General features: G+C 48.7%; 1 protein-coding gene across 1 annotated transcript in view; it reads left to right on the top strand.

Annotated features, from left to right (window-relative positions):
• Nucleotides 1–12,001, top strand: part of LOC146871228 (uncharacterized) — a 250,280-nt gene that overhangs the window by 156,914 nt on the left and 81,365 nt on the right. The gene's annotated exons all lie outside the window — the stretch shown is intronic.

The raw sequence follows: 12,001 nt of genomic DNA, 5'->3' as shown, positions 1-12,001 counted from the left end.
ACTAGCCCAGTGCCAAGTGTTATACTTGGCCCAGCTAAACTAAGGCTATTGGGGACTGACAGTGGGTTTACCCCATTGGATCTCCCCAGTGGACTTAACACAGGGCTTGGGAGGCAAAGGAAACGCTCAGGTGACTCCAAAGCTTCTCAGGGCTCTAGAGGCTCTCAAGGTCACTCCAGGAAAAGGATGACCACCCCTCAGAGGAGGGAACATGAGGCCAGAATGCAGGAAGCCCAGCTGAGGATCAGGAAGCAGGAGCTAGAAGTAGCCCTGATGGAAGAAAAACTGAACAAGGCTAGGCAACCTAGAGAGAGTGGGTCTATACCCACTGGTGGCAGCATTGTCCCTAAGGACAAAGATAGGGTCTTTGATAATAGGAACCTGTCTAAGGTTGTGCCCCCCTACAAAAGTGGGGATGACATCCACAAATGGATAACTGCTCTTGAGAGAGCCTGCAAAGTACAGCAGGTTCCTGAAGACCAGTGGGCAGCAATCCTCTGGCTCTCCTTTGAAGGAAGAGGCAGAGACAGACTCCTCACTGTTAGAGAAGAGGATGTCAGAAATTACAGAGTCCTGAAGAGTGTTCTGGTTGATGGGTTAGGCTTAACCACTGAACAGTACAGGTTAATGTTCAGAGACACCCAAAAGACACAGACTCAGGACTGGTCTGAATACATTGAATGTGCCACTAAGGCTTTGGAGGGTTGGTTGCTGGGAAGTAAGGTATCTGATTTTACAGGATTGTATAATTTGATGATGAGAGAACAGATTTTAAATAACTGTCAAAACCAGCAACTGCATCAACACTTGGTTGACTCTGATCTGACCTCTCCCCAAGAATTGGGAAAGAAGGCAGACAAATGGGTCAGAACCAGGGTTAAGCAAAAGAACCAGAACCAGGGCCAAGGGGGTGATCAGAATAAAACAGACCAAAAGGGTGGAGATCAGAAACCTAAAGACCAGAAGTCTTCAACAGGGCCCCAAACTACTGCTAAGAAGGGTGGGTCCCAACAGTCCAAAAAGAAGAAAGAAGGTCAAAAGAAACCCTGGTGCAATCATTGCAAAAATACAACTCACTGGACTAGTGATTGTAAAAAGGGTGGAGCCCCCAACACTGTTGCCCCTAAGGCACCTGCTCCCAGTACTACTGTTAGCAGTGTTGGTCCCCAGACAGAGGGTGTAGTGGGAATCACTATGGGAACTGAAGGAGATTCTGACTTAGACAGAACCCTGACACAGGCAGTCTTGATCTGTGATGGGGACATTGATTTGTCCCTGACTGTGAGCCCCAGTAACCTGGGCAAGTACAGACAGACTCCTTTAATAAATGAAAAAGTGGCTCAAGCCTACAGGGACACATGTGCCAGTGTCACTATGGTGACACCAGGCTTTGTGGACCCTGGACAGTACATACCAGGTGAGAATTACCTGGTGACCAATGCCAGCAATGCCACTACTTCACATAGTGTGGCAGTTGTTAACTTCTCATGGGGAGGGGTAACTGGCCTCAAAAGGGTTGTGGTTAGTGCAGACCTCCCAGTAGAATGTTTGTTGGGCAATGACCTAGAGAGTTCTCTATGGTCAGAAGTGGAGTACAGGACTCATGCAGAGATGTTAGGTATATCATCACATGTCCTTGCTGTGACCAGGTCACAGGCCAAAAAGTGCCTCACTGAACCTCAGGTCTTGGATCCTGGAACAATGGACCAAGCACCTACCAAGAAGAAGAACAGGAGGGTCAAGGCTGTGCCTTCCCCCTGCCTCAGAGTAATGATCAGCCTTCCCAGGAAGCTGATCTAGAGGACCCTGAAGGAACTGTCCCTGAAGAGCTTGAACCTGATCAGGTTGAGTTTCTGGGGACAGGGGGACCTTCAAGGGCTGACTTGAGGCAGGCTCAGTTATCCTGTCCCTCTCTTGAACCCCTCAGACAGCTGGCTGCTGCTGAGGCTGCTGGGAATGCTCAAGGTACCCATAAAGTGTATTGGGATGAAGGGCTCCTTTATTCAGAGGCTAGAGACCCCAAGCCTGGTGCTACCAGGAGGTTGGTTATACCTCTGCAATTTAGGGGCTTCCTTCTTACCTTGGCCCATGATATTCCTTTAGCAGGACACTTAGGCCAGAACAAGATTTGGGACAGGCTTGTCCCTCACTTTCACTGGCCTCATATGAATGAAGATACAAAGGAGTTTTGTCGCTCCTGTGTGACCTGCCAAGCCAGTGGCAAATCAGGTGGCACAACAAAGGCCCCCCTAATACCACTACCTGTGGTGGGGGTCCCCTTTGAAAGAGTGGGAATAGATATAGTGGGTCCCATGGATCCTCCCACTGCATCTGGGCACAGATTTATACTGGTGGTAGTGGATCATGCCACCAGGTATCCAGAGGCAATTCCCCTTAGGACCACTACAGCTCCTGTTGTGGCCAGGGCCCTGCTGGGAGTATTCTCCAGAGTGGGGTTTCCTAAGGAGGTAGTTTCTGACAGAGGTACCAACTTCATGTCAGGATACTTGACAGCTATGTGGAAGGAATGTGGTGTCAACTACAAGTTCACCACCCCTTATCACCCACAATGCAATGGGCTTGTTGAGAGATTCAACAAGACCCTAAAGGGTATGATCAAAGGATTACCTGAAAAGCTCAGGCGAAGATGGGACATCCTTCTACCCTGCCTTCTGTTTGCTTACAGAGAGGTCCCACAAAAAGGAGTTGGCTACAGCCCCTTTGAATTGTTGTTTGGGCACCCTGTAAGAGGCCCACTGTGTTTAGTGAAGGAAGGATGGGAGTTACCTCTCAAAAAGCCTAAGCAAGACATAGTGGACTATGTACTTGGTCTCCGCTCCAGGATGGCTGAGTATATGGAGAAGGCATCCAAAAACCTTGAGGCAAGCCAGGCCTTCCAGAAAGCTTGGCATGACCAAAAGGCTGTCTTGGTTGAGTTTCAGCCAGGACAGAAGGTATGGGTGTTGGAGCCAGTGGCCCCAGCAGCACTCCAAGACAAATGGTCTGGACCCCATACAATCCTGGAAAAGAAGGGAGAGGTCACCTACTTGGTAGACCTAGGAACTCCCAGGAGTCCCCACAGGGTACTCCATGTTAACAGGCTTAAAGCATATGTTGACAGGGCAGACATGGGCTTGCTCATGGCTACAGATGAGGGACAGGAGGAAGAGAGTGACCCTCTCCCAGACCTGTTGTCTCAGAACCCTGAAGATGGCTCAGTTGAAGGAGTGACCCTTGGAGGCAACCTCACTGCCCATCAGCAGACTGAATGTAGACAGGTTCTACAATCATTTTCACATATGTTTTCCTTGATACCTAGTCAAACTGACTGGTGTACCCATGTGGTGGACACTGGTGACAGTCTGCCTGTAAAGAACAAGCTTTACAGACAACCTGACCACGTCAGGGACTGTATAAAGGCTGAGGTACATAAAATGCTGGAATTAGGTGTCATTGAACCCTCAGAGAGCCCCTGGGCTAGCCCAGTGGTTCTGTTCCCCAAACCTCACACCAAAGATGGCAAGAGAGAAATGAGGTTCTGTGTGGACTACAGGGGTCTCAATGCTGTCACCAGGACAGATGCACACCCTATTCCAAGGGCAGATGAGCTCATAGACAAACTAGCTTCTGCAAAGTTTTTGAGCACATTTGACTTAACAGCTGGCTATTGGCAATTCAGATTAGCTGAGGAGTCTAAGGCCAAAACAGCATTCTCAACCCCAGGTGGGCACTACCAGTTTGTGGTGATGCCCTTTGGTCTGAAGAATGCACCTGCCACCTTCCAAAGGCTGGTGAACCAAGTCCTTACTGGGTTGGATGACTTTTGCGCAGCATATCTTGATGACATTGCTGTCTTTAGCTCCACCTGGGAGGATCACCTGATCCACCTGAAGAAGGCTCTTGAGGCTCTGCAAAGGGCAGGCCTCACTATCAAGGCTACTAAGTGCCAGATAGGGCAGAGTAAGGTTGTATATTTGGGCCACCTTGTAGGTGGAGGCCAAGTTCAACCACTGGAGAGTAAGATACAATCCATCAAGGATTGGTCCCCTCCAACCACCCAGACTCAAGTTTGAGCTTTCTTGGGCTTGACTGGGTACTACAGGAAGTTTGTTAAGAACTATGGGTCCATTGTGACTCCTCTTAATGATCTGACATCCAAGAAGATGCCCAAAAAGGTTCAGTGGACAGTAAGCTGTCAAAAGGCATTTGATGACCTGAAGGAGGCCATGTGCTCTGCACCTATCCTGAAAAGTCCTGACTACTCCAAAGAGTTTATTGTCCAAACAGATGCTTCTGAGTTGGGTGTGGGAGCTGTGCTGTCACAACTTAATGTAGATGGTCAAGACCAACCCATTGCTTTTATTAGCAGAAGGTTGACCCCCAGAGAGAAGAATTGGTCAGCTATTGAGAGGGAGGCCTTTGCTGTGGTGTGGGCCCTGAAGAAGCTGAGGCCATACTTGTTTGGCACTCACTTCAAGATTCAGACCGACCATAAGCCCCTCTTGTGGCTAAATCAGATGAAGGGTGAAAACCCCAAACTGCTTAGGTGGTCCATTTCCCTACAGGGGATGGACTTTACAGTGGAGCACCGGCCAGGTACTGACCATGGGAATGCAGATGGTCTCTCCAGGTACTTCCACTTAGGACATGAAGACGAGACTGGTCAAGGCTAGTTTAATGTCCAAGCGTTTGGGGGGGGGTTGCGTAGGAGAGTAGGGTCTGCTATCCTATGGTCACCCCAAATTTTTGCTTTTTGCTTCACTGGTTTTTGACATATTGAGGCTGTGGGTCTGCCAATCAGACCCCCAGCCTGCTGTTCTCTCTACTAAATTAAAACTATGCACCCTAGGTGCATAACCAATTGGAAGTGGATCACTCTGTCAGCCCCTGTACCAGTGTACACTAGGTACCCAGGGCATTGGTGTACCCAAGGCCTGCCAGGGGCTGAAGCATGTATTATGCCACCCCAGGCTTGGCCTAACAATTTGACACAACTGGCTGATCACTCAGCTGGGGTAAGTTGGTGTAATCACCTCTTACTAAGGTGTAGTATACCTATACCTAACCTTAAATGGGACACCTGGTAACCTATAAGTCACTCCTATGGCAGGCCTTAACAATCCTGAAGGCAGAGTGCTTGGTTCCATGTGAGATGGTGCTCTGGCATGAGCTGAGCCTGTCTGCAGTGGTCGGAACAACTTCCTTCTACTGTTTCCAGATATCGTCATACCATATACTCTTAAGTGCATTATGAACCTCGCGGTTAAATGCTATCTTTGGTTTGGCTTTATCAAAACATGTCGAGTAAGGTGTCATACGAATTGGAATACTAACCCCTCGCCAATTCTGGCGACGGGGTTAGCATTCCACCCTTCTAGAGGGACACGACATGTACAGTACCTGAAACCCGGGTAAAATCAGACATAGCCTCAGCTCCACAAAATGGATGCTGCCACCACAGACACAAGTCTGCCCTCCTGCTGCTGAGAGTCCTTCCAGCTTGGGAGGTGTGGACAAAGGGTTTCCTGCCAGGGGAGGTGCATGCACCACCCCAGACAGGATTTTGTGTATTGGTCAGGTAGGGCTTGAAAGAAACCAGACATGCCTGTGGCTCACAAGGAGCCTCGGTGCATATGCCAGTTCAAACCGGTCCTGGGGCACACCAGTCCCGGGCCTTGGGCGAGCTGGACAAAGGATTGGGGGTGTAACCACCCCCCTTCCTGGTCCCACCCATAGGGAGGGACCTAGCAGGTAGTCCGGCCCCTAGAATCCGCTTAAAGGTAGGAGCTGTGTCCTAAGACTTCAGACATCCTGGAATCAACTTGAAACTAAGAAGAAGACGGGAACTTCGACATTCTGCTGCACAGAAGACTGAAGGAAATCTCCCCTGTGGTCAGGGAGTGACCACCTTGCTAACGCAAGCACCATCCAGCGAATCAACGTCTGCTTTGCCGCCGCCTCCCGCCGGAGCCCGAGCCCAGACACTGACAAGACCTGGACCTCCAGACCTCTCACCGCCCGATCCACAGTCAGTGAAAAGAGGAGACTCGTGGAGGCACCGAGACACGTGGGGCCAGCCATCTTGAAACGACCACGACAAGCTGACAAGTGCAACAACCGAGGCTCCCTCCAAGTTGTGCTTTGGGATCTGAGAAGCCCAACCCTCGAGCAGCATCTGCACCAAAGGTGAGCCCTCCAGCATCTCCACGATCTGCGTGGGGCCCTTCTGCATTTTGCCACTCGACGCGCCTAACCGGTTGCTGGCCCGCTGGCTAGTAGCCATCTTGGCGACGAACTTTACAAAATACACCGCTGGTCTGGTTGCTCCAGACTGGCCCTTGCTCCCCTCCAAAGGAGCAGTCCTTCTGACCTTGCTGGTCAGAACCATCAGCTTATTTCATCTCCCACAACAATTGCTTTTGCCAAGGCTTGTTTGCTTCGATCAAGTCGCCGACACCGCCGACAGCGAGAGCCTGCGTGGGACAGCTCGTGAACCGACTCCTGGACGTCGTCCACCTCCAGGGACCACGTGGCTGCAGAGACAAGCTACACCTTTCTTCCTGTTTGCACCCGACATTGCCTGGTACCCACCTGGTGCCACGCTGGTCACTGGCTAGTGACTGTGAACACTGTCCCCTCTGCTTACAGGTCTTCAACATCTCCGATCCACTCTTGGATCCACTGCATCTCTCCCGGACCGACCGCCTGCAGCATCTTTGTCTTCAGGCTCCACGGAACAGATAGAAGAAACCCGACGCACTTCGAGGCCTATGCACCCGCTTCCTGTGGGTGAGGTAAAGCTGGCACACCTGTGCCCAAGTGTAGTATTACATCTCTAGTGCCTGTGTTCCAAATCTTGAGTTCCTAGTCCATCCGGAAGATCCTCTTTGCAGTAACTTTGTACTTTTTACGCACTCATTGAAACCTATGGGAGCACGCGTGTGACTATTTGCTCTGCACACGCCACCCGTGGACCTCCTGGTCACTAACTGAAGTTAGCTCCTTGTAGGCCCAGCGATTCTAGAGGCCCTAGGCCTTTTCCCTTTTCTGTTCGTGGTACTTATACCACTATTTTAGTATATGGTTCGAGCGGCCACCAGGGCCTATCCATATAAAGTGCAACTTCTGTGTATTCTACTGTAATCTTGTTTGACGATTTGTGCTCCTGTGCTCATAAAGAGACTAGGGGTTACTTTGAGAAATAAATACATATATATTTTGAATATATATCTGTGTGGTGTCCTTTCATTGGTATAAAAGGGGGTTGCATTTGGTAAAACAGCTGGCTTAACACGCTTCACGAGTTTAGCCTCAAAGACTGCTTAGCCTACGCTACCACTAGGGCAGCTAGTCCGAAAAGGTTGACTTACAACCACACCATAAGGGTTGCTTGGCATGGTACAAGGTGATCACTTTAACTAGTGAGCATCATATACCAGGCCAACTTCTCACAGTGCTGTTATAACAAGTGTTACACAATTTAATGCTACTCATTTTATCTATGAAGGATGGATGCAAGGCTGAGCTGGTCCTGTTAGAATTCAACCTAGCAGGTCACACAGTAATACCAGCAGGGAAAACATAACCTTCTGAGCAGACCAGCTGACTAGGATTCATTGTGCAGAAAAACTAGAATTCCACTTGAATATGACCATTCCTCAGGAAGTACAGTAATAATAAAATCACAAGTCTTCCAAGCCCTCTGGAAGAAAGTGTAATTTATTGTTTTTGGCAGTTGATCTAAGTCCTAGTGGTGAATGACCATCCCAAACACACCAGCCCTAAACACTCAATCACACTGGCGTCGAGGCGGGTCAGCATCATTATAAAACAAACAAGACTGCCCCCAGTGAGAGCCAACCCCCATCTCATTTGTCAAAAGGTAAACAAGGCAATTACAGATTGAGAATGCAGCGAGGAAAAGTAACCCTACTCTGCGCGGCCAGAAGCAACAATGCTCTTTAATGTGACATAAATGTTCATGCTTGTTTTTTTACCTCACTCAATAGCTATCTAAGGCTAAGGCATTTAATATGTTTACAGTTTCACAAGCAACCTACCCGCTGCCTGCTGAGTAGTGAATTAATTAAAAATCCCATGAGTCACATACACATTTACGGGTGCTTTGTTTGGACCCCCAGAATCAGAATTCCAGTCACAAATGTGCCAGGATGAGTTTAGATGAACATTCCCTCCGCCACAGATGTGCAGAGCCCTAGCACCATTAGCACCCCAAACAGCACCCTACATTGTTCAAACCCTCCTTAAAATTCACCAACACAAATGTCACTGGGTGTTCAATATGCATGTTTTATTTGAGATATTTGGCCAAGTCTTTACATATATAAGGTTTTGTAAATTTGTGCAGAATTAGAGGCCGCCTTTCTTTCTAATTATGTTTTATCATTTTAAAACTTGGTAACAAACTTCGAGGCTGTGTTCTTGTGCTGCTGATGCGGCGGGGAGCAGCTAACATTGTTTAATTTTGCATTTGCACTTTAGGGGAAGATTTAAATTGGGGGGAAAACTTTTGCTTGTATTTTAGAGCAAATAACTTTTTACTGTGTATTTCATCTGTGTGTGTTTTTAAAGGAAAATAAACGGGCAGAATTGCAGTCATTGTAACCTTGATTGGGCGCCTTTCCCCCCCATACTAGCACTAGATTCCCGATTGCGGGGCACCGCCATCTTGTCGGGTTAGCGGTCTAGCTTCCCGGACCCGAGCTGCATATAGCTGAGGCTGGCGTGGACACGCAGCAGGCGAGCGCAGCGGGCGCGCCGGTGGCGCGCCGAAGGCGCGCCTAAGGCAAGCCCGTCTGCGCCCGTCCGCGCTATGGTCGCGCTCGGCGCCAGCGCTGCTGCAAGTGTCGGGGGTAAGTTGGACCTGGACGGAGGTAGTAACCTTGTTTGCTACTCCAGTTTGGAACTGCGTAGGCTGGAAGTGGCGACAGAGGGGCTGGGCACTTTTATGTTGGAGCAGACTGCCCTTCCAGTCTCTGATTTTTTGAGACAGGGAAAACTTATTTGTGGACTGCTCAATGTGAGATCACTCCCAAAACACTGCACTGAAATCCAGTTGTTACTTTAACTCCAAGAACTGGATGTTCTATTCATGACTGAAACCTGGGTCAGCCCGGCGTGTGAGGTCGAGCCTGGCTGGGCTTGCCCTCCTGGATTTAAAATCTTACATAAACCTAGACTGCGGGGGAGAGGAGGAGGAGTCGGTGTAATTTACAAAGACTCCTGGAACTGTGTGGTATTAGATATTGATACTATTGAGGGATTCGAGCTTTTTGGATTTGCTATTAAAGACGCACATGGCTATATTTTAACTGGGGTGGTCTGTTACAGACCTCCAGGGGCGTTAGGTCTGCGGCAGCAGCAGTTATTGTTGGAGGCCATTACCAACTTGGCCGCTACCCACGCCAGGGTAGTGCTGCTAGGTGACTTTAATTTGTGGATGAATGGGTCTTTGGACTCCAGCTACAACAACATCCTTCAGTCTTGTACAGGTTTGGGCCTTCATCAGCGGGTGAATGAGGCTACTCACAGGGATGGTCATCTACTTGATCTTATCTTTTCGGGGGACCAGGTTCTGAATGTTGTGGGTATTCTGCCAATGATTTGGACAGATCACTTCTTGGTAAAATTTTTGGTTAGTATGCCTTGTGACAATGCCAAGACAGGGAGTTCTGCTACTAATTATGTTAGTAGAGACTGGAAGTCCCTTCTAAGAAACAAAGGTCAAGTCCCGGTCTTTGACTTGAAAGATGGTTTTTTACAAGGCAGGCAAGTGGAGGAGAACTATGTCTCCTTTTGTGGACAGATTTCTTCTGTACTAGATTCAATGGCCCCTTTTAAAGTACATAAGAAGGTAGGAAGAGCCTCCGCACCATGGTTCAATGACAATTTAAAAAAGTTGAAACTGGAATGTAAGCAGGCGGAAAGGAAGTGGAGGAGGAGCTATAACGATCAGGAAAAAATCAGCTGGAAACGGTTGATGGGGTGCTATAAGACAGAAATAAACCTGACTAAAGCTAACTACTATTCTAGCACCATATTAAAGGCTCAGAATCGTCCAAGGTGCATTTTTAAAATTTTAAACTCCCTGACTAGTCCCGAATGCCGTAAGAATCAGATTCCCCCCTCACAAGAGTTATGCAATAGCCTGGCAAGCTACTTTTAGGATAAAATTAATACAATTATTGCGGATTTGGGGGAAACTCCTTGCTGTCAGGATACTGTGAGTTTGACACCTCCCTGTGATGTAAGTGGATCATGGGTAGGGGATGTAAATACATCTTCCCACCCTGAGAGCCTGCCTTATGGGAAGTTCCTAACCGAATTTCCGGGCCTCTCATTAGAGGATTTTAGTAAGGTTTCTTCAGGGGTGATGTCAGGCTCACCGCTGGACCCTCTGCCTCCAAGAGTTTGGAAGGAACTCGAAGCGGAGCTTTTTCCCACACTTAGGCTAATCTGTAATCAGTCACTTTCTAGTGGTGTGGTCCCCTCGCAGTGGAAGCAGGCACTTGTGACGCCCCTGCTGAAGAAGTCCACGCTGGACCCAGCTAGCCCTAGTAACTATAGACCCATCTCTCTCTTGCCGTTTCCGGCCAAGATTGTTGAAAGAGTGGTGGGTAATTACCTCTCACAACATCTTCAGAAGAATAATATTCAGGAGGAGGTACAATTTGGGTTTCGGCCAGAGCACGGCACGGAGACGGCATTGGTGACCGTGTTGGACGAGCTTCGAATGCAGGCAGACAGGGGCCGGTCAGTAGCTCTTGTTTTGCTTGACCTGTCTGCCGCATTCGATACGGTCAACCATGCGATTTTACTGAGGAGGTTGGAGGAGGTTGGGGTTTCTGGGTGTGCCCTTTGTTGGTTTCAATCCTTTCTCACTGGGAGGAGTCAAGCAGTGGCCCTGCCTCCATATCAATCCTCCTTTTCTAGGATCACGCATGGTGTACCCCAGGGCTCGGCAATTAGTCCGATCCTCTTTAATATTTATATGCTTCCTTTGATGACCATCATTAGGGCTTATAATATTATGTCCGTAAACTATGCTGACGATACGCAGTTAATTCTCTCCATGAAGGGTGATGACACGACCTCGCTTGAAGCATTTCATGATTGTTTGAGGGCGATGTCGCACTGGTTGAAATTGAACTCCCTACAATTCAATGCTGGAAAAACGGAGGTTCTTTATTTCTATGCAGGAAAGGCCCCTCAGTTGCTGCCGGAGAATTTCTGGCCTTTGGATCTCCCTAAGACCTTACGTCCAGTGGAGAAGGTGCGGAACCTGGGCGTTATATTTAACAACAAGCTAACGCTGGAAGCTCAGGTCAACCAACTGGTAGGAAGCTGCTTCGCCATGATTCGTACCCTGCGGAAAATCCTGCCGTTAATGCCTTCTCAGGCTCGGGTTCTAGTAGTTCAGGGCATTATATTAAGTAGACTGGACTACTGTAATGCGCTGCTGCTGGGTGCTTCAAACTACCTATTAGATAGATTGCAGCGCATCCAGTCTACAGCAGCTAAGCTGTTGCTAGGCAGAGCTGCATTGGCTCCCTATTAGGCAGAGAATCCAGTTCAAATCTCTCTGCTTGGTGTTCAAGGCCTTGCATGAGACTGGCCCTGTCGCCCTGCAGAGGAAATTTGTCTGGTATATTCCAGGGAGATGTCTGCGCTCCGAATCTGCTAGACTGGTCACAGTGCCCAGATTTAAGAAATCTAGATCTGGAGGTACAGCTTTTAGTGTGACAGCTGCCAGACTTTGGAACGTGCTTCCGTTGGAGTTAAGAATGGTGAATGACCTCCTCCCATTCAGGAGGAGATTAAAGACCTGGCTTTTTCCGAGCCCCTAAATAATGTTGCTCTTTTCTTCTGTTGTTTCTGCTCACATTAAACAGTCGTCGTTGCTTAGCGCCAGGATGCCTGCAAGGTGATAGTGCGCTGTACAAGTTCGATAAATAAATAAATAACACAATCCACACAAATA

Source organism: Triturus cristatus, chromosome 1_1, assembly GCF_964204655.1.
Source record: "Triturus cristatus chromosome 1_1, aTriCri1.1, whole genome shotgun sequence".
Classification (NCBI taxonomy): Eukaryota; Metazoa; Chordata; class Amphibia; order Caudata; family Salamandridae; genus Triturus; species Triturus cristatus.
Note: the sequence above shows the minus strand (reverse complement) of the source record. Positions and strands in the feature narration are given on the sequence as shown.